Here is a 22,239-nt window from a genome sequence, read left to right on the forward strand (position 1 = left end):
AATTAACGCATTCATGAAATTTTTATCATGCACGTGCCATGTGTCAGGTAACTATTAGAAGTTCAATAGGGTACAAGGCAGGTAGGGTTTCTGGTATCATAAGAGCAACAGTTTAGTGAGGAAGACAGTCATTAGGCACATAATCAAACAATTGGCTAAGTGTGATTGTGACAAAATGATATTTAAGCTGAGAACTGTTGAAAAGAAAGTTAGCCAGACACAGGACATGGGTGAGGAGGGATTTTTAAAATCTAGAAACCATACCAAGTTTAACTTAATTACCTTAAATAAAAACAGAGAAAATTGACTTCTTCATACCACAGCTTTTTGTCAATATCCAGATTCTGACATGAGAGAAATAGAGGATGGGAGGAAGAAGGAAAGAGACCATGCTTTATTTATTTATTTATTATTTTTAATAGTTATCAATTTTATACATATTAGTGTATGTATGTCAATCCAAATCTCCCAATTCATCCCACCCCCACCCCCTGCTTTCCCGTCTTGGTGTCCATATATTTGTTCTCTACATCTGTGTCTCAATTTCTGCCTTGCAAACTGGTTCATCTGTACCATTTTTCTAGATTCCATATATATGCATTGATATACGATATTTGTTTTTCTCTTTCTGACTTACTTCACTCCTGGGCAAATCCATGTCTCTACAAATGACCCAATTTCGTTCCCTTTTATGGCTGAGTAATATTCCATTGTATATATGTACCACAACTTCTTTAGCCGTTTGTCTGTCGATGGGCATTTAGGTTGCTTCCATGACCCAGCTATTGTAAATAGCACTGCAATGAACACTGGGGTGCATGTGTCTTTTTGAATTATGGTTTTCTCTGGGTATATGCCCAGTAGTGGAATTGCTGGGTCATATGGTAATTCTATTTTTAGTTTTTTAAGGAAACTCCATACTGTTTTCCATAGTGGCTGTATCAATTTACATTCCCACAACAGTGCAAGAGGGTTCCTTTTTCTCCACACCCTCTTCAGCATTAGTTGTTTGTAGATTGTCTGATGATGCCTATTCTGACTGGTGTGAGGTGATACCTCATTGTAGTTTTGATATGCATTTCTCTAATAATTAGTGATGTTGAGCAGCTTTTCATGAGCCTCTTGGCCATCTGTATGTCTTCTTTGGAGAAATGTCTATTTAGGTCTTCTGCCCATTTTTTGATTGGGTTGTTTGTTTTTTAATATTGAGCTGCATGAGCTGTTTATATATTTTGGAGATTAATCCTTTGTCCATTGATTTGTTTGCAAATATTTTCTCTCATTCTGAGGGTCATATTGTTTAGAGTTTCCTTTGCTGTGCAAAAGCTTTTAAGTTTCATTACATCTGAGTTGTTTATTTTTTATTTCCATTACTCTAGGAGGTGGGTCAGAAAGATCTTGCTGTGATTTATGTCAAAGAGTGTTCTTCCTATGCTTTCCTCTAAGAGTTTTATAGTGTCTGGTCTTACATTTAGGTCTTTAATCCATTTTTGATTTGATTTTTGTGTATGGTGTTAGGGAGTGTTCTAATTTCATTCTTTTACATGTAGCTGCCCAGTTTTCCCAGCACCACTTATTGAAGAGATTGTCTTTCTTCATTGTATATCCTTTCCTCCTTTGTCATAGATTAGTTGACCATAGGTGCATGGGTTTATCTCTGGGCTTTCTATCCTGTTCCATTGATCAATATTTCTGTTTTTGTGCCAGTACCATTCGCTTTGATTGCTGTAGCTTTGTAGTATATAGTCTGAAGTCAGGGAGTCTGATTCCTCCAGCTCCATTTTTTCCCCTCAAGATTGCTTTGGCTATTCGGGGTCTTTTGTGTCTCCATACAAATTTTAAGATTTTTTTGTTCTAGTTCTGTAAAAAATGCCATTGGTAATTTGATAGGGATTGCATTGAATCTGTGCATTGCTTTGGGTAGTATAGTCATTTTCACAATATTGATTCTTCCAATACAAGAACATGGTATATCTCTCCATCTATTTGTGTCACCTTTGATTTCTTTCATCAGTGTCTTATAGTTTTCTGAGTACAGGTCTTTTGCCTCCTTAGGTAGTTTTATTCCTAGGTATTTTATTTTTTTGTTGCAATGGTGAATGGGACTGTTTCCTTAATTTCTTTTTCTGATCTTTCGTTGTTAGTGTATAGGGATGCAAGAGATTTCTGTGCATTAATTTTGTATCCTGCAACTTTACCAAATTCATTGATTAGTAGTTTTCGGGTGGCATCCTTGGGATTATCTATGTATAGTATCATGTCATCTGCAAACAGTGACAGTTTTACTTCTTCTTTTGCAATTTGTATTCCTTTTATTTCTTTTTCTTCTCTGATTGCCATTGCTAGAACTTCCAAAACTGTGTTGAATAATAGTGGTGAGAGTGGACATCCTTGTCTTCTTCCTGATCTTAGAGGAAATGCTTTCAGTTTTTCCCCATTGAGAATGATGTCTGCTGTGGTTTGTCATATATGGCCTTATTATGTTGAGGTAGGTTCCCTCTGTGCCCACTTTCTGGAGAGTTTTTATCATAAATGGGCGTTGAATTTTGTCAAAAGCTTTTTCTGCATCTATTGAGATAATAGTATGGTTTTTATTCTTCAATTTGTTAATATGGTGTATCACATTGATTGATTTGCATATACTGAAGAATCCTTGCATCCCTGGGATAAATCCCACTTGATCATGGTGTATGATCCTTTTAATGTGTTGTTGGATTCTGTTTGCTAGTATTTTGTTGAGGATTTTTGCATCTATGTTCATCAGTGATATTGTCTGCAATTTTCTTTTTTTTTGTAGTATCTTTGTCTGGTTTTGGTTTCAGGAATGAGTTTGGGAGTGTTCCTTCCTCTGCAATTTTTAGGAAGAGTTTGAGAAGGATGGTGTTAGCTCCTCACTAAATGTTTGATAGAATTCACCTGTGAAGGCACCTCTTCCTGGACTTTGTTTGTTGGAAAATTTTTAATCACAGTTTCAATTTCATTACTTGTGATTGGTCTGTTCATATTTTTATTTCTTCCTCGCTGAGTCTTGGAAGGTTATACGTTTCTAAGTAGTTGTTCATTTCTTCCAGGTTGTCCATTTTATTAGCATAGATTTGCTTGTAGTAGTCTCTTATGATGCTTTATATTTCTGTGGTGTCCGTTGTCACTTCTCCTTTTTCAATTCTAATTTTATTGATTTGAGTCCTCTCTCTCTTTTTCTTGATGAGTCTGGCTAAAGGTTTATCAGTTGTGTTTATCTTCTCAAAGAACCAGCTTTTAGTTTTATTGATCTTTGCTATTGTCTTGTTTGTTTCTAATTCATTTATTTCTGCTCTGATCTTTATGATTTCTTTCCTTCTACTAACTTTGGGTGTTTTTTGTTCTTCTTTCTCTAGTTCCTTTAGGTGTAAGGTTAGTTTGTTTATTAGAGATTTTTCTTCTTTCTTGAGGTAGTTTTGTATTGCTATAAACTTCCCTCTTAGAACTGCTTTTGCTGCATCCCATAGGTTTTGGATCATCGTGTTTTCATTGTCATTTGTCTCTAGGTGTTTTTTGATTTCCTCTTTGGTTTCTTCAGGGATTTCTTGGTTATTTAGTAATGTATTGTTTAGCCTCCATATGCTTGTGTTTTTTATGTATTTTTTTTCCCTGTAATTGATTTGTAATCTCATAGCATTTTGGTCAGAAAAGATGCTTGATATGATTTCAATTTTCTTAAATTTACTAAGGCTTGATTTTTGACCCAAGATGTGATCTATCCTGGGGGATGTTCCGTGTGCACTTGAAAAGAAAGTGTAGTCTGCTGTTTTCAGATGGAATGTTCTATAAATATCAACTAAATCTATCTGGTCAGTTTTGTCATTTAAAGCTTGTGTTTCCTTATTTATTTGCTGTATTGATGATCTGTCCATTGGTGTAAGTGAGGTGTTAAAGTCCCCCACTATTATTGTGTTACTGTCAATTTCCTCTCGTTATAGCTGTTAGTATTTGCCTTATGTATTGAGGTGCTCCTATGTTGGGTGTATATATATTTATAATTGTTATATCGTCTTCTTGGATTGATCCCTTGATCATTATGTAGTGTCCTTCTTTGTCTCTTGAAACAGTCTTTATTTTAAAATCTATTTTATCTGATATGAGTATTGTTACTCCATCTTTTTTTTGATTTCCATTTTCATGGAATATCTTTTTCCATCCCATCACTTTCAGTCTGAATGTGTCCCTAGGTCTGAAGTGGATCTCTTGTAGACAGCATATACATTGGTCTTGTTTTGTATCCATTCAGTGAGCCTGTGCCTTTTGGTTGGAGCATTTAATCCATTCTCATTTAAGGTAATTATCGATATTTGTTCCTATTACCATTTTCTTAACTGTTTTGGGTTTGTTTTTGTAGGTCCTTTTCTTCTCTTGTGTTTCTCACTTAGAGAAGTTCCTTTAGCATTTGTTATAGAGCTGGTTTGGTGATGCTGAATTCTCTTAGCTTTTGCTTGTCTGTAAAGCTTTTGATTTCTCTGCTGAATCTGAATGAGATCTTTGCCAGGTACAGTAATCTTGGTTGTAGGTTCTTCCCTTTCATTACTTTAAATATATCCTGCCACTCCCTTCTGGCTTGTAGAGTTTCTACTGAGAAATCAACTGTTAACCTTATGGAGTTCCCTTGTATGTTATTTGTCGGTTTTCCATTGTTGCATTTAATAATTTTTCTTTGTCTTTAATTTTTGTCAATTTGATTACTATGTGTCTTGGTGTGTTTGTCATTGGGTTTATCCTGCCTGGGACTCTATGCACTTCCTGGACTTGGGTGGTATTTCCTTTCCCATGTTAGGGGAGTTTTCGACTGTAATCTCTTTAAATATTGTCTCGGGTCTTTTCTCTCTCTCTTCTCCTTCTTGGACCCCTATAATGTGAATACTGGTGTGTTTAATGTTGTCCCAGAAGTCTCTTAGGCTGCCTTCATTTCTTTTCATTCTGTTTTCTTTATTCTGTTCTGTGGCCGTGAATTCCACCATTCTGTCTTCCAGGTCAGTTATCCGTTCTTCTGCCTCAGTTATTCTGCTATTGATTCCTTCTAGTGTAGTTTTCATTTCAGTTATTGCATTGTTCATCTCTGTTTGTTCTTTAATTCTTCTAGGTCTTTGTTAAACATTTCTTGCATCTTCTCGATCTTTGCCTCCATTCTTTTTCCGAGGTCCTGGATCATCTTCACTATCATTATTCTGAATTCTTTTTCTGGAAGGTTGCCTATCTCCACATCATTTAGTTGTTTTTCTGGGTTTTATCTTGTTCCTTCATCTGGTACATATCCCTCTGCCTTTTCATCTTTTCTGTCTTTCTGTGAATGTGGTTTTTTTTCCACAGGCTACAGGATTGTGATTCTTCTTGCTTCTGCTGTCTGCCCTCTGGTGGACGAGGCTATCTAAGAGGCTTGTGCAAGTTTCCTGATGGGAGGGACTGGTGGTGGGTAGAGCTGGGTGCTGCTCTGGTGGGCAGAGCTCAGTAAAACTTTAATCCACTTGTCTGCTGATGGGTGGGGCTGAGTTCCCTCCCTGTTGGTTGTTTGGCCTGAGGCGACCCAGCACTGGAGCTTACAGGCTCTTTGGTGGGGCTAATGGCAGACTCCGCCAAGGCTCACAGCAAGGAGTACTTCCCAGAACTTCTGCTGCCAGTGTCCTTGTCCCTTCAGTGAGCCACAGCTGCCCCCCACCTCTGCAGGAGATCCTCAAACACTAGCAGGTAGGTGTGGTTCAGTCTCCTATGGTCACTGCTCCTTTCCCCTGGGTCCTGGTGTGCACATTACTTTGTGTGTGCCCTCCAAGAGTGGAGTCCCTGTTTACCCCAGTCCTATCAAAGTCCTGCAATCAAATCCCACTAGCCTTCAAAGTCTGATTCTCTGGGAATTCCTCCTCCTGTTTCCAGACCCCTGGTTGGGAAGCCTGATGTGGAACTCAGAACCTTCACTCCAGTGGGTGGACTTCTGTGATGTAATTGTTCTCCAGTTTGTGAGTCGCCCACCCAGTGATTATGGGATTTGATTTTATTGTGATTGCGCCTCTCCTACTGTCTCATTGTGGCTTCTCCTTTGTCTTTGGATGTGGGGTATCTTTTTTGGTGAGTTCCAGTGTCTTCCTGTTGATGATTTTTCAGCAGTTAATTGTGATTCCGGTGCTCATGCAAGAGAGAGTGAGCACACGTCTTTCTACTCTTCCATCTTCGAGACGGTGCTTTAAATGAGCTGATCCTTGATAATTAATTACCATTGCTTCTTGGTTTTCATTAACAAAGTTTAGCTGAAACTTTGAACAAAGAAAGCCCCACAATATTTGGGGATGTCTAATAGGATATTGTGCCACAGTAAAAACGATTAGTTAGAGGTCCAAATCTAATTGTCTTAATAAGCTACTTAATCATTTCCAACAGACAGGAGAAGACACAGAAGACCACAATTCTAAGGCCTTCAGTTTTAAGTTTTCAAAAATTCATTAGTAAGGTAGGAGATTGAAAAATAAGGTGTAAAATTATTTTATGTAGAGGTCTCAGTTATTGTTAATCAACATTTGTGGATTTGCTTTGAATTAATCCTTCTTGGTAGCGTGAGGAACACTTTGATGGAGTCTCCATACAGAGATAATAATAGGCATCATCAAGACAAAGCAGAACTAACCAGAAGGTACTCTGAAAATAAAATTTTGACCATGAGAGACTGAATAGCTTTCATTATAAATAGAGTAATAAAAAGAACCTATACCTAGGTTAACTGGAAGCTTGGGGAATGAAATTTATTTTTTGCCAATTATTAAAAATATTTAAAAATGAACTTACCTTTTTAAAAGAACATTTTTATGCCTGTGTCTTTTCTGATCAGAATAATATGTGCTTGTGTTGGAAAGTTGGAAAATGAAAAACAAAATACTTTAGGTTTCAATGAAGAAACAATAATAGCCAGTGATTAAGTTAAAGTAATTCAACAACCAGGTACTGATTACACTTTTTAAAATTTATTTATTTTAATTAATTAATTAATTAATTAATTATTTTTAAACATCTTTATTGAAGTATAATTGCTTCACAATGGTGTGTTAGTTTCTGCTTTATAACAAAGTGAATCAGCTACAGATATACACACGTTCCCATATCTCCTCCTTCCTGCATCTCCCTCCCTCCCACCCTCCCCATCCCACCCCCCCAGGTGGTCACAAAGCACCGTGCTGATCTCCCTGTGCTATGCGACTGCTTCCCACTAGCTATCTATTTTACATTTGATAGTGTATATATGTCCATGACACTCTCTCATCCTGTCACATCTCACCCCTCCCCCTCCCCATATCCTCAATTTTTTGGCTGTGTTGGGTCTTCATTGCTGCATGCAGGCTTTCTCTAGTTGCAGTGACTGGGGGCTTCTCTTCGTTGTGGTGCGTGGGCTTCTCATTGCAGTGGCTTCTCTTGTTGTGGAGCATGGGCTCTAGGTGTGTGGGCTTCAGTAGTTGCAGCACACAGGCTCAGTAGTTGTGGCTCCCGGGCTCTAGAATGCAAGCTCAGTAGCTGTGGTGCATGGGCCTAGTTGCTCTGCGGCATGTGGGATCTTCTTGGACCAGAGCTTGAGCCCGTGTCCCTTGCATTGGCAGGCAGATTCTCAACCATTGCACCACCAGGGAAGTCCCACTGATTACATGTTAATATATTTCCTTTCAGTCCTTTGAGAATGTGTACACATAACTAAATATATGAAAAATTGACACAGTACTGTGTATAACATTTCAGATTTTTGTCAATTATTTGTGAACTTTTCCACATAATATTAAATATTTTTGGATTTAAAATTGTTATTTCTATACACTACTATACTTTAACATGTAGATGTGCCACACACTATTTAATCATTGTTAGATATCTTGGATGTACTATTTTTTTTGCCTTCATAAATAATGCTTGAGTAAACAACCTTGCTCAAGGTATGATTTTTTTCTTTTTTTTTTGGTGTAGAGTCCTATTAGGAATATTTTTTTAAATTAATTTTTATTGGAGCATAGTTGCTTTCCAATGTTTTGTTAGTTTCTACTGTGCAGCAAAATGAATCAACTATACATATACATATATCTCCTCTTTTTTGGATTTCCTTCCCATTTAGGTGACCACAGTGCATTAAGTAGAGTTCCCTGTGCTATACAGTATGTTCTCATTTGTTGTCTATTTTATACATAGTATCAATAGTGTATATGTATCAATCCCAATCTCCCAATTCCTCCCACCCCCCCCTCCCCCTTGGTATCCATACATTTGTTCTCTACGTCTGTGTCTCTATTTCTGCTTTGCAAATAAGATCATATACACCATTTTTCGAGATTCCACATATATGCGTTAATATACGATATTTGTTTTTCTCTTTCTGACTTATTTCACTCTGTATGACACTCTCTAGGCAAATCCATGTCTTTACAAATGACCCAATTTCATTCCTTTTAATGGCTGAGTAATATTCCATTGTATATGTGTACCACATCTTCTTTATCCATTCATTTGTCGATGGGCATTTAGGTTTCTTCCATGTCCTGGCTATTGTAAATAGTGCTGCAGTGAACATTAGGGTGCATGTGTCTTTTTGAATTATGGTTTTCTCAGGGTATATGCCCAGTAGTGGGATTGCTGGGTCATATGGTAGTTCTGTTTTTAGTTTTTTAAGGAACCTCCATACTGTTTTCCATAGTGGCTGTATCAATTTACATTCCCACCAACAGTGCGTGAGGGTTCCATTTTTTCCACACCCTCTCCAACATTTATTGTTTGTAGCTTTTTTGATGATGGCCATTCTGAGTGGTATGAGATTTCTATAAAGGAATGTTTAAAATATGTTTTAATATTTATATTTAAAGAGTATGAATGTTTAAAATGTATTTATATGTGTTGTAAAATTGCGTGTTCATATGCCTCATTTTTTTATAACAATTTGTACAAAATTTATGTTCATTTGTTTTCATGCCTAACAATGTTGAATACAAGGGCACATTTCACTACATCTTATAAACATTGAAAATTACTCATTAAATTGTTTCCAGTAATACTGGCAGACTGAGCTAATATGTTTGCATTCTTCCTAACCTAAAATCCTTAAACTTGCGGAAAATTTATTTTAAAAAATTAACCTGTAGCAGCACTGATGTTAAAATAAGCAAACCATTAGCAGACAAGTCTTTGGTAGAAGTTCCTGAAAATAGAAAAGCAGATGCCTTTGGGATCTCAGAGAAACAAGAGAAGAGAAAAACACAGCTCAAAACAATTGGGAAAACTATTGCAGAAAGAGGAAACAATGCCAAGGATATTTCAAGCTTAGAGTCAACACATACAAAGGCATGTGATGAGTGTGGAGGTGTTATCAACCGAAACACTGCTTGTGAGTTTGCACTTCCATCCCTTAGATTTCTCTCTAAATGAACTAACGTGTCTGGAGTGAGCACCTAGAATGAATGCTTTGGTCTGAGAGAGAAGTAGAAAGAAAGTACATCTTCTCAGCAGGGAAACAGTTTAAATTACTCTCCATGCCCACCCTGAGTTAAAGACCCTTTTATTTTAGGACTCAGGATGCTGGTCTATAGCCCTTCTATAGGCATGCTCAGTGTAAATACACAGAGACAGCATTCATCCTTCCTGTTGTACAGGGGAGGGAGGCCTGTTGTACAGCCAGAAAGTTACAAGGGCCAAAGACAAGGTACCCATACCTGTTAACCATGCAAATTGACATGGTCCTTCTATCATAAATGTGCACCACCAACCAAGGTTCATCAGACATTTGAAGAAAACGAATAGCATTTTCCTTTCAACATTGAATTGCCTTGGCATCTTTGTAGAAAATCAATTGACTTTATTTCTCAACTCTCTGTTATGTTCCATTGATCTTTATACATCTACCCTTTCACCAATACCAAACTATCCTGATAACTGTGACTTGAAATCATGCAGATTAGGTGCTCCAACTTTGTTCTGCTTTAAAAATATCCTTTGGCTAGGAATTATGCATTTCCATACAAATTTTAAAAATCAGCTTGTTAATTTCTATAAAATGTCTGCTGGAATATTTTATTGGGAATACATTGAATCTATAGATCACTTTGGGAAGAACTGACATATATTGAGTCTTTCAATCCATGAACATGCTGTATCTCTTCATTTATTTAGATCTTTTTAAATTTTCTCAATAATGTTCTATAGTTTTCACTGTAGAAGTTTTGGGCTCCTTTGGTTAAATTTATTCCTAGATATTTTATGATTTAGATGTTATTGTAAATCAAGCTGATTACCTTTTTACTTTTTACTGCTAGTGTAGAAAAATACAATTGATTAACAAAATACAGTTAACATTATCTTACATGTTTCCATATCTAATGTATTAATTTGAGTAATTGTTTTTGGATTTTTTTCCACGTACAATCATAGGGATATAGAGACAATATTATTTTTTCCTTCTGTTGTTTGTGTTTTTACTTTCATTTTCTTTTTTTTTATATAGCTCTATTGCAATTTCTAGGACATTAACTACAATTTGACAAGAAATGGTGCATGTAGGTGTCTTTAGCTTTTTCCTATACGAGGCTTTCGGGGGCAGGTTTTCACTGTTGAGTACTACATTAGTTGTAGATGTTTTATATGCCCTCTATCAGAATGAGAAAGTTTCCTGCTACTCTTAGTTTGTTGAGGGTTTTTGTATGATTGGGTATTAATTTTTTAAAATTTTATTAAATTGAAATGGTTATATTATCTTCCTAATTTTGTTATTATGGTGAATTACATTGAATAATTTTTGAATTTTAAGCCAATCTTACACTCATGGTGTAAACCCTACTTGGTTATGTTGTATATATTCGCATATACACTCCATTGATCAATTGGGTTTGCTAATATTTACTTCAGGATTTTTGCATCTATGTTTAGAAGAGATACTGGTCTATACGTTTTTTTGTGTGAAGTCTTCAGCAGGTTTGGTATTAGAGTTTTGTGTGCCATATAAAATGAGTTGGGCAGCATTCTCTATTTTTTTTAAATAAAAAGCTTTATCTCTATTTTTAGCAGTTTAGCTAAAGATTGATCAATTTTGTTGATCTTTGCAAAGAAATATTTTTGGCTTTCTGAATTTTCTCTATTGTCTGTTTTCTATTTTAGTAATTTCTACTTTTATCATTATTTCCTTCCCTCTACAGTTGACCCTTGAACAATGTGGATTTGAACTGTACAGATCCATTTATACACGGATATTTTTCAATAGTAAATACTACAGAACTACACCACCGGTGGTTGGTTGAAACCTGGGGTGTGGAGGAATGGCAGATATGGAGAGTTCACTATAAGTTATACACAGATTAATCCCCACATTGTTCAAAGGTCAACTGTATTTATTTTGGATACATTTTACCCTTCTTTTCATAGATTCTTAAGGTGAAAGCATAGGACATTGTCTTAGGCACTTCTTTATTTTTTTTCTAAAATAAGCATTCTACACACTGCTTTAGCTACATCCCACAAATTGCCATGCTACATTTTCATTACTATTCAATTAAAAATATTTTCTAATTTGTCTTGTGATTTCTTCATTGATGCTCAGTGAGCATCTTTATGACTGTTATTTTGAACTCTCTTTTGCTTAAATCCCTTATCTCCATTTCATTAAGATGGATTCCTGGAGATTAATCTTGTTCTTTTGTTTGGGATATATTCCCTTATTTCTTCATTTCCATTGACTCTGTTGGTTTCTGTGCATTAGATAAAATAGCCACCTCTCTCCATCTTGACAGACTGGTCTTGTGGAGGTGAACCTCGTCAGTCAGCCCAGCTTGAGCTCCAGGTTGCTTCTCAGACCTTTGTGATTGTCAAAGTCATTGTCTTTGTTTTCAGTGACTCCCAGTATTTGAAGTTGTGCCAAAGGGATGATCCAAAGGGATGATCACAGACAGCAGCTAGATGCAGTCTGATTGGAAGCTGGACCCTCAGGCAGCAGGTAAGAAAGTGTGCAGTCAAATCCCTTCCAGGGAGAAACTGGGAGCTGAGTGTTTGCCTGCGTCCTCTGCATTGAGCCTAGGCTTATAGCCATGGGGAGTGCGCCTGTGCGCATTTGAAAACTGCTTCTTTTCTTGCTATAGTCTTGTGGGACTCATGAATTCAAGTCTTGTTGCATGTCAGAGCTAGGTGATTTGGGGGTCCATCCCTTGGAAAGCAGCCACGAAAACTGAGGTGCTAGATGTGTGGACAGGTTCCTTCCAGGGAGATGCTGATGACTTGGTTTTGTTGTTGGAAGATGACAGAAGTGCCCACCGGCTCTTTCAGGCTCTGGGAAGGCTTGCAGTCAGTACCCAGAGGCTGCTAAATAGAAGCCGGATCCCCAGGCAGTAGCTTGTGAAGTCTGCAGTCAAACTTCATCCAGGCAAGAACTGGGAGATCGGGGTGTTTGTTGGCTCCCTCTGTGCTTAGTCCTGCTGGGAAAGCCTACTCACTCACCTCACCTGTTAGCTACTGCTTCTTCACTTGCTGTAGTCTTGTGCATTCGTGAACACAAGCCGCATTGGCTTTCAGAAGTAGGTGATTTAGGGGCCTGTCTCCCCTGTGGCAGCCTTAAGAGTTGGGGCACTAGATGTGTGGTCTAAACCCTATGGCACTTAGGAGAAACTGGGAATAAGGGTCCTCTCCCAATTGTAGGCCACTGTGCCAGGGGTGGGGTTTTTGTGAGAGTGTGTCTCAGCCTTTCCTGCCAGTTTTGATGTGGGTATTTTCTGAGTCACCCAATGTATGGAAGTCATTCATTAATTTCCGGATTTCTCTCAAAGGAAGTTGCTCCATGTGTAGCTGTATATTTGGTGTATCTGTGAGAAGAGGGAAATTCAGGAGACTCTTAGGTTGCCATCTTGGTCCAGAGTCTCCTTTACCACTTCTTGTAATGCAGGTCTGTGGGAGACAATTTTTTTTTCTGAAAATGTCTGTATTTTGTTTACCTGATGGACAAATATGTCACTATTTTTTCCTCCTAATTTAATTGCCTGCACTGTCCCTCCCACCTCAGGGCAAAGCCACAAAGAAAGGGGGGAGGAAAATTCTGGTTGCTTCTCCAATTTTGCCTACCTTCCACAGTATACCTGCTTTTGTCTATCCTTTAGAATCCTTAGTTGTTTTTTGTATTTGCCCAGAGTTTATGTTTGTTATCAGCATAAACCAGAGGGTGGGTCTGAATAGGGGTTATATCACTATACCAGAGACAAAATTCTTTTCTTTAGTTTTTGTATCTACAACAGTAGCATAATAATTTTTGCATGCTTGCTACTTTTTAACATGTTTTTAAATGAAATTTATTGGAAAAGATGATTAATTGAAATGTATACCATATAAAAGAGTGATACAGAGTTATATATTGAAATGTAATTATCTCTAAAAATATTGAGTAACATAAGCCAGTATAATTTGCTTTAAAACAGAAACAAAAGAGAAAAAATGTATATTTGAGTGTTTATATCTATTTTTAAATTTTAGAATAATTTTAATACCATGTAAGACAAATATCTTCTCATTATTCTTCTCTTTATCATTTTTTTCTTGAAGATGTTATAATATATAAAGAAGCTGAAAGGAGTTCTGTTTCACTGCTTAGGTAACAGGACATAAATGAGTTTTTATCCCCCAAGTCCTACTATGATATGATTCTTTGACCTTCGGTTGCTTAAATAATGTTATTATTAGCATGAAAGTCTGTTTTTGCCCATTGCCAGTCATGAGCTTCATGATAAGAATCTGGGACAATTATAGAATTTACAACTTTGACCAAAACATATGTGGCCTCAAACTGAAGAGGAGACTTAAAGCCAAAGAAAAATGACAGCTGTCTTTCAAGCTGTTGCCTTGTGCTTAAATAATGGTAGATTCAAAGCCAGCTCAGCATTTCCCAGAGTCTGATATTTCATCACAGCTCTGTCAGCACAGCTTGATCAATGTCTTCAAGGGAAATGTGGAGACAAACGGATGATTAACTTTAAGCATTTGTCACTGAGACCAAGCTTGGAGCAGTTCTGGGCAGTGCGATGGATGTCACAGAGAAGCCTCTTTGTATCTTCCAGTCAAATGGAGTAACTGTGAAAGTATTTAATAGTATAGGAGAATCCTCATTGCTCACCTTCAACTTCCCTGAATTTTCCTGGGCAATGTTAATATTCTGCAGTGCCAAATGTATAGCCAAAAAAAGGAGAGTTAGGGACACAGAGGAAAAAGGAAAGACACACTCAGTTCAACTTACCTCTGTGTTTGGATTTTCCAGAGACCATTTTCTCTTCCTCCATAGTTTTACAAGATAAAACACATGCGTGTATATAATTGGGTAACACGCATGGTGGAACAAACTTAGGATTTGGATTCAGAAGACCTGGGCTTGGTCCCAGTTCTGCCACTCACTAGATGTGAGACCTTAAGCAAGTGACCTGTCTACATGTTCCAAGTTTCATTATTCTCGTCAATAAAATCGGACTAATAAAGCCTGATTCATAGGATTTTATAAGGCTTACATGCAAGTACCTGGCACATAGCAGGAAAGGCCTTATAAAGGTTTAAAAGAAAAAACACAGATAAATGTATATTTGTACATGTATACATTTATGTGGAAGGAAAGCCAGGGGATTCCTGTCTAATATAAGTCAAGCCAAGAAGAGGCTATTTGCAGTACTAGTTTTACTAATAAAATTCAAATAGTAAACAATCACAATTTTATTATACATACATATATATATATATAAAGGTTTTTTTGGTGGAGTGTTTCTTCGCTGTTAGGCAAATGCCACATTAATTAGCACTCTAGCAGAAAGAGTGTCAAAACTAATGGTTTTTGTTCTATTTAGAAAGCATACTGCTTTCTGGCTAGACTTTTCCATCCTTCAGGAGTAATCAGTTGACTTTTTAAATAGTACAATATGATAATGACATTTATAAACCATAATTCTTTTAATAAATAATCTTCAACTATGTTCAGTGATTAAAAAATATTACTTGATATATACTTGATAAGATGACTAGTTTTTTTTTTTTTTTTTGATAACACAGCCTGAGTGGCACCTGGTGTCCACATTTCATTTAGCTCTTTTCCTCATGGCTTGTGGGCTGCACCTCTGCTGAGAGAGCTTTATCCTGGGACACATATTTGATCTAGAGTTGGGTGAAGGACAAAGATCAGAGCTGTTCAACCACATTCATGGAAGAGGAAATTCCCTCCATTTTAAATAATCATCTTTTATAGCTCAAACTCCCATTCATTGATTAAATCTTAAAGTCAATGATCTTAAATAGCTTAGTGCTTAGTGTAAAACTCCAATATGTCTTCTAAAAATATGATCTTTCTTAATTTCATCCACATGCTGAGATTCCTGGTTTTCTGGCAAAGTTGGCTTGAATATTTTGTGAGATGAAGACTGAGGAAAATTCAGTTCTGAAAGTAGGGGTTTTGGGAATCAGAGCTTTCAGCTCCTGGTTCAATTTCACATAAACTTTCTAAGTGGCAGTGTTCAGGCATCACCCACATCTGCTGCCTTCAGTGACGCTTTTGTACTTCCTTGTCTCCCTGGAAGAGTTTGAAAATATGAAAATCTCAAGCCAAGTCCCTTCAAATCATATATGTTTATATTTTTAAAAAATCTTTGTTTAATAAACTACTTAAGCCTATATTTCTTTCCTTCTGTAACACCATTCTTACTCTAAAAACAATTAGGAAACCTCCTTGAATGTATTATAATGTATATATGCATATATACAAATATACATACATGTGTAAATATATGTCTATATAAATTTCATACATATTTTATACATACATGTATATATGTGTATGTATAAAGCTCTCTGTATGACTTAACATGCATGTGTGTAGAAGAAGATATTAAAACAGGGCTTTTCCTTTCCTGTCAGCTGAAGCCCCAGTGCAAAATGTTGAATTCCAAGCACAAACTCTGTATTGACAATTGTCAATTGTCCCAGTAGATTTGTACTAGCAGAAAGACAAATACACTTGTTGGGTCAATCAAATAAGATTTCCTTTTCCAAATAATATGGAGGGAAGTTGGTACAGTCAGCAGTGGTCCTCAGGACATTTATGGAGGTGTTAGCTTCCAGATGTCATCAGGGTAGACAGTAGTGGAGGGCAGTGTCTGAGTCAGCGAGAGCCCTTCAGAATCTCAGGAGGCACAACGGCCAACCCCATTCCCCAAGTCAGCATTCTACATGTCGCATGTTTGAGGCTGGGGCATGTCTACAAACTATACCTAAGTCCTCTGGATGTGTGTTGAGAGGACCGCCTCTTCTGAGTTAGCTGCATTTATCTCATAAATCTCAGGCTTGTACAATATATAAGGTGATTGCTGAGAAAAGCAGAGAGCAGAACACTCGGGCATGAATACATCTCTCATTTATTACCCTTGTCCTTTGCTGGCTGAATAAGTCCTGTCCAGGTAAGCTCCTGAACTTGAGGCTATAGAACAGGAAACAGGGCTGGTTCCCCAGAGCTCTCTGGAAGCTGTGTTAACAGAATCATAGACCGGCCATGGGGGTTATTCTTCAACCACCAACGAGGCTATACTGAGTTGTTCTACTCTTTCCCTAGCTTGATGGCTTATTCTAGAGTTTCACTAATTATTTTCTTCAGGTTTCTGGACATTGTTTGTGGGAATAATTCAGAGTCCTGTGCCCTAGTAGGACGGAGAAATCTCTAACGCCTTCCTCTGTTTCTCCATTCCCTCACAGTCCAAGGACGTTTATCCAGTTAGGACAAGGAAGTTTGCAGTCTTGTCAGCATTCTCAGAGTTCAAGTGAAGTGAAGAGGCACAACACAGATAAATTTTAAAATAAAATAGTTGAAACCATCCCAGTAGTCTTCAAATTTTACCTTAATTCTTCGTTTGGCTAGTGTTGGCAGTTAAGGGATTGACTATTTAAAATAGATAATGAGAGTAGAAATGCCTTCCTGTATCAGATGGATAACTTCTTCAGAAAATACTGAAGAGGGCTTCCCTGGTGGCGCAGTGGTTGAGAATCTGCCTGCCAATGCAGGGGACACGGGTTCGAGCCCTGGTCTGGGAAGATCCCATATGCCACGGAGCAACTGGACCCGTGAGCCACAACTACTGAGCCTGTGCGTCTGGAGCCTGTGCTCCCCAACAAGAGAGGCCGCGATAGTGAGAGGCCCGCGCACCGCGATGAAGAGTGGCCCCCGCTCACCGCAACTAGAGAAAGCCCTCGCACAGAAACGAAGACCCAACACAGCCAAAAATAAATAAATAAATTTATAAAAAAAAAAAAAAAAAGAAAATACTGAAGAAATAAAAATACTTTTGGATAAATCTGAGACCTAAACTTTTAACAAAAATTCAAAACGGTATCGAATCAAATAACTATGTAACTATGTACAACCTCGATACTTTTACAGTTTTAGACGTAGCTAGTGGTCTGTGTCCCTCAGTACAGCACTCAGTGGGACACTACCAGCACTGATTTCCAGGGCAGCTTCCTGGCACGAGCGCTGCCTTACCTTCTCAATATTACTCCTATTTCTGTGCATTCTCACTTGCTGATGTGCTTCTTGGACTCTTCTTCCTTCCAAGTAATTTCCTTTCACATTTCAACCTCTGAGTATCTCACACCGGTTGGTTGTTCATTATCCATACCAAATAGGTCAGTGAATGTACTCTTCCACTGGAGTGAATCAAGCTACAAGGCATATGAAGAAAGGGAAAGGGAAAAAATGAGACAAGTTGGCATGGACACTCTGCCTTTGTATGCATTTTCTTTTAGACACTCAACATGGGTCTAAACACTAAATGGGCCAAAGGCTGTTAATATTTCAAAAGATTCCCAGCTTTTTCAATATCTTCTACTTTTTTTATATTATAAAAAGCAACTGAAGGGCAGTGGTTCACATGATTTTCCCTCTCTTCTTTTGCAATGACAGTTTTTTGCAGGGCTGGTTAAAGGTAGAGTGAAAAAAAGAGGAAGGTTTCTTTATTAGGCTTCTGGGCTTTGCCCGTGCCTACTGTGTGATTTTGATCAGCTGTATAAAATCTCATCTATAAAATGTGATATTGCTGCTCCTCAGGATTACAGAGTCAATGAGTAGTTTGTGATCTTCTACTTTGTGCTGTATTCTGGGGTTGGAGCAATGAACAAAAGAGATAAAGGCCCTGGCCTCGAGGTGCTTACATTTCAGTGAGAAGAGCAGGATATAAATAAATAAGTAAAAGATATAATTCATCAGACAGTGATAAGCCCTTGAGAGAAAAATTAATTGAGAAGTGGGGAAAGAAGTGGGAGGTTTGCGTGATGACAAATACCCATATCAGAGACGCCTCCTCTGAAATTATGATCAGGGGATATTGGAGCAGAGACCAAGGGAAGTAAAGAAGCAAAGGAATTCTTTCCCTCTCTATCGATAAACTAATGTTACATCACTAGAATGTGGCTCCCCTAAGTCAGAAATTTTTGTCTGTTTTGTTTATTGCTGTATTTCCAGTACCTAGAATAGTATCTGATATTCAGAGAAAGTATCAGTACCTAAAGAGCTGGTAAATAAATGAATAAATGGACAAGCCAGTAAACTGGGAATAAGTAACCAGTGAGTTAGGAGGAGAGCAGAGCAATTGTCCTGGAGCCCACACGAAGAAAGTGTTTGAAGGAGGCTGTGACAAACTGTGTCAAATGCTGCTCATAGGTTGGATAAGACGAGTGGCGACAATAGCACTCTTGTGGTAGAATTCCTGAGCTTGTACACTTCTCTCAGTCCTGCAACACACCAGGTTGAGTGCTGACAGCTTCCCTTTTGCTTTCCCCAGGGCAGTGCTACAGCTTAAGTTTGTCGTCTCTCCCTACCCTGCAGATCTGGGCTGGCTTTCTTTGCTTGCTCACTAGCCTTCTGCCAGAGTTCCCTCTCGCCGCCACTGGGAGCCTGCACAGGGAGCAGGGAGGAGAGGTGGGTGGGTGAATCACATGAGGTGTTGGGGTGCCCATGGCCAGTTGGGAGGATTCACAGGAGAGGTGCCCCAGAGACTTGTGGGAGGACTTTTTGTTGGAGCCCATGACCTGGTTAGTAGGGCCCATGTGCCTTTCGTGCCCTCAGAGAATCTTACCTGCCACTCTCCCAGCCTCTCCCTGCCCCCTAACCATACAGCTCAAGGCTCAGCACCCTGGATGGGTCAGAGGGAAAAGGCAGAGTCCTGCACAGCTGGGAGAGACAGGTGCTCATGCTGACAAGCTCACCGTCCCCTGCGTGAGGCAGAGGATTATTGGGGGTGAAGAGGACAAGGAATTAAGAGGCCAAGATTTGGGAAGTGTCAGTGAACTATCTTAGCATCCATGGATATTGAAATAATAAATATTAAAGCATAGTGTCAGTGGGTAGGATATTAAGCCAGGTGTTACAGTCTTCTAGGAATGAGCTGAGACTCGGTGGCCTGGACGGCTGTAGGTGACTGCATCCAAGTGGGGTATATTAGTTTCCTGTTGCTGCTGTAAAGAAGTACCACAAACTTGTGATTCTGGAAGTCAGAATTCCAAAATCGCTGGGCTAATGTCCAAGTGTCAACAGGGCTGGTTCCTTCTGGAGGCTCTGAATGAAGGATCTATTTCTGGGTCTTTTTCAGCTTTCAGTGGCTTCCTGTACTCCTTGCCTTGTGTCTCCTTCCATCTTCAAAACATGTCATTCAAATCTCTGCTTCTGTTGTCACACTACCTTCTCCTCTTCTTTTCTCAGATCTCCCTCTGTCTCCCTCTTATAATGATATTTGTTATTACATTTAAGGTGTACCTGACATGGATAATCCAGGATACCCTCCCCATATAAGATCTTTAACTTACTCACATCTGCGAAGACTTTACCATGTAAGATAATATTCCCAGGTTCCAGGGATTAGGACCTGGATATTTTGGGGGTCCAATATCCAACCCACCATGCGATGGTGTAGACTGATGCAGTGGGCTTCAAAGGAGCCTGGAGAGAAGTTTAATGGTCTGGAAGCAGCTATAGGGAGTAAGGAAGATACCCATTCCTACATGTTAAAAGGCAAGGAGAAGACACAGGCTCCATTTGAGAGGGATCGAGGAGAAGCAGTGGCATCAGGGAATCATCAGGTTTCCACTGGAGCAAGAAAGTGGAGGGAATTTTCAGAAAAGAGGTTAAAAATAGAGATTTTGCTGATAATCTGCCTTGAACACTGAACATAAGGGAAGTGTTTGGGGAGAGGTAGTGTGTGAGACTGGGTCAGATTTGGAGATAGGCTCTACTTGCTGTGGTTATAAAATGTTGTTGAAAAATCTGGGGCCAATCTAACATTTTTTTTTTCCCATAGTGGTGATTTAGTGCATTTGTCTGAATGTCCTCAATTCCCTCCCTCCCCCCATATCATTAAAGTCCAGTGGTAGCTTTACTAGATGTAGGTTGGTGTTGACTACACTGGGCCATATTTTGCCAGTGCTCAGTGTACCTATTCAGTATGTAGATACAAGAAAAATATTTTTGTTTTGTTCAATTGTTTTATTTGCCTTCTTTAGGTGTTTCAGTTATACCCAAATGAGCTTTGTTTGTGTATTCTCTTTATCTTCTGCTTTTAAAAAATTTCTTTTTATCTTTATTTCTTTTTCATAAGAGTAACTTCTTTCTCTTGTCTCCTCTATTTCTTACTTTGCTTTATATTTGTATATTCTTGTGTTTCTTCGAATTTAGTCTTCATTTCCAATTTTTCATTTTCTTCTCTTTTATTCATGAGTTCTATTAGCTTTCTTTCTTTCTTTCTTTCTTTTAAAATATTTATTTATTTATTTTGCCTGCACCGGGTCTTAGTAGTGGTGCATGAGATCTTTAGTTAGGGCTTGCAGGCTTCTTAGTTGCAGCATGCATGTGGGATCTAGTTCCCCAACCAGGGGTTGAACCCAGGCCCCCTGCATTGGGAGTGCAGAGTCTTAACCACTGGACCACCAGAGAAGTCCCAAGTTCTGTTAGGTTTCGAAAAAATTTATAGCCTTCTGTTGTCCAGTCATTTCCTCTGAGACGTTCTCATCTTGACTTATGCTGTCCTTTCAGAGCTTTGATAATTTTCTTAATTTCTTTATCCCTTTCTGAAATAATATGCTACTTTCATTTTCTTTGTAGTCATGGTTTGTTAGTGTTTTTCATTATCTGTTGTGAGATAATTTGGATTTTTTTCATCTTTAACTTTATGTCTTTATATGCGTTTTGATTGTAATCTTATTTTTTATTTATTTCACATGTTTAAATGAGATTGCATTTCCTGGATTTTAGGGAAGATGTTTCTGTGTGGGAGGCATGGATGGGTGGAAGTAGCTTTTCCCCCTCAGAGTTCAAGAACTTTTCTTTTTCCCTCCCTCCCTCCCTCCCTTCCTTCCTTCCTTCCTTCTTTCCTTCCTTCCTTCCTCTTTCTCCCTCCTTTAGTTCTATCTATCTATCTATCTATCTATCTATCTATCTATCTATCTATCTGTCTGTCTATCATCTATCTATCTATCCATCCATCTATCTAATGTTTTAGCCACTTACACATCTCCCAGGGCTTAGCCTAATCTGATTCAGGTAGTTTCCTGCCTCTGTATCTATATTGTCCAGAACTCTACCAGCCTTGCTTTTTGAGCTGGTGATCTCACTGTTAAACATTCTAGTTTGCTGTCACAGTACTCTATGCTCTCTTGGTTTCTTCTGCCACACAGTATCTGAACTTTATTTCTCCTTGTGATCCCCAGTGTTCTCCCTTTTCCCAGTGTGACTTCTGCTTCTGCAGTTTTACTTTAGTGTGAATCTTTCCTTTTAAAAGGGAAGACTTATTGGATATTTTTGCATTCCACTGGTGATTCAGCCTCTTTTGCATTATTTGAATTTCTTACGTTCCTCTTAGTGGTGTCCTGGAGTTTTTGTGCAGTAACCTCTTATTTGGAGCCTAAGAGGACTTCTGCAAAGTTCGTTGATTGTTCTCAGATTTACTCACATAGGGCTCCATTCAGTGTTTCTGGGTTCCTCTCCTTATGGAGGTGAGTGTTTAATTGGTGATTACTCTGTTCTGTGGCTTATAACATCTCTCCATATTTTTTCTCATCACCGTTAACACTGGATAACTGTTGGTGCTAGAAGAGCTGTGCTGTTGTTGCACCACCTGAATGGTTCCTTATTATCTCACTTTATTGAAGGTATCATTGGCTGTTATATTATTTTCTTGAAGTGTCTTAATTGTTCTTTTAATAATATTTTTTGAATGAAGGGAT

At 38.3% G+C, this 22,239-nt stretch overlaps 1 long non-coding RNA gene across 1 annotated transcript in view; it reads left to right on the forward strand.

Moving 5' to 3' along the window:
* Nucleotides 1–22,239, forward strand: part of LOC132376439 (uncharacterized) — a 413,195-nt gene that overhangs the window by 230,144 nt on the left and 160,812 nt on the right. Inside the window, exon 4 of the long non-coding RNA XR_009506298.1 lies at nt 11,860–11,962. This is a non-coding gene — a long non-coding RNA (uncharacterized LOC132376439). The remainder of the gene's footprint in view (nt 1–11,859; nt 11,963–22,239) is intronic.

The sequence above is a fragment of the Balaenoptera ricei genome, chromosome 12, assembly GCF_028023285.1.
Source record: "Balaenoptera ricei isolate mBalRic1 chromosome 12, mBalRic1.hap2, whole genome shotgun sequence".
Taxonomy (NCBI): domain Eukaryota; kingdom Metazoa; phylum Chordata; class Mammalia; order Artiodactyla; family Balaenopteridae; genus Balaenoptera; species Balaenoptera ricei.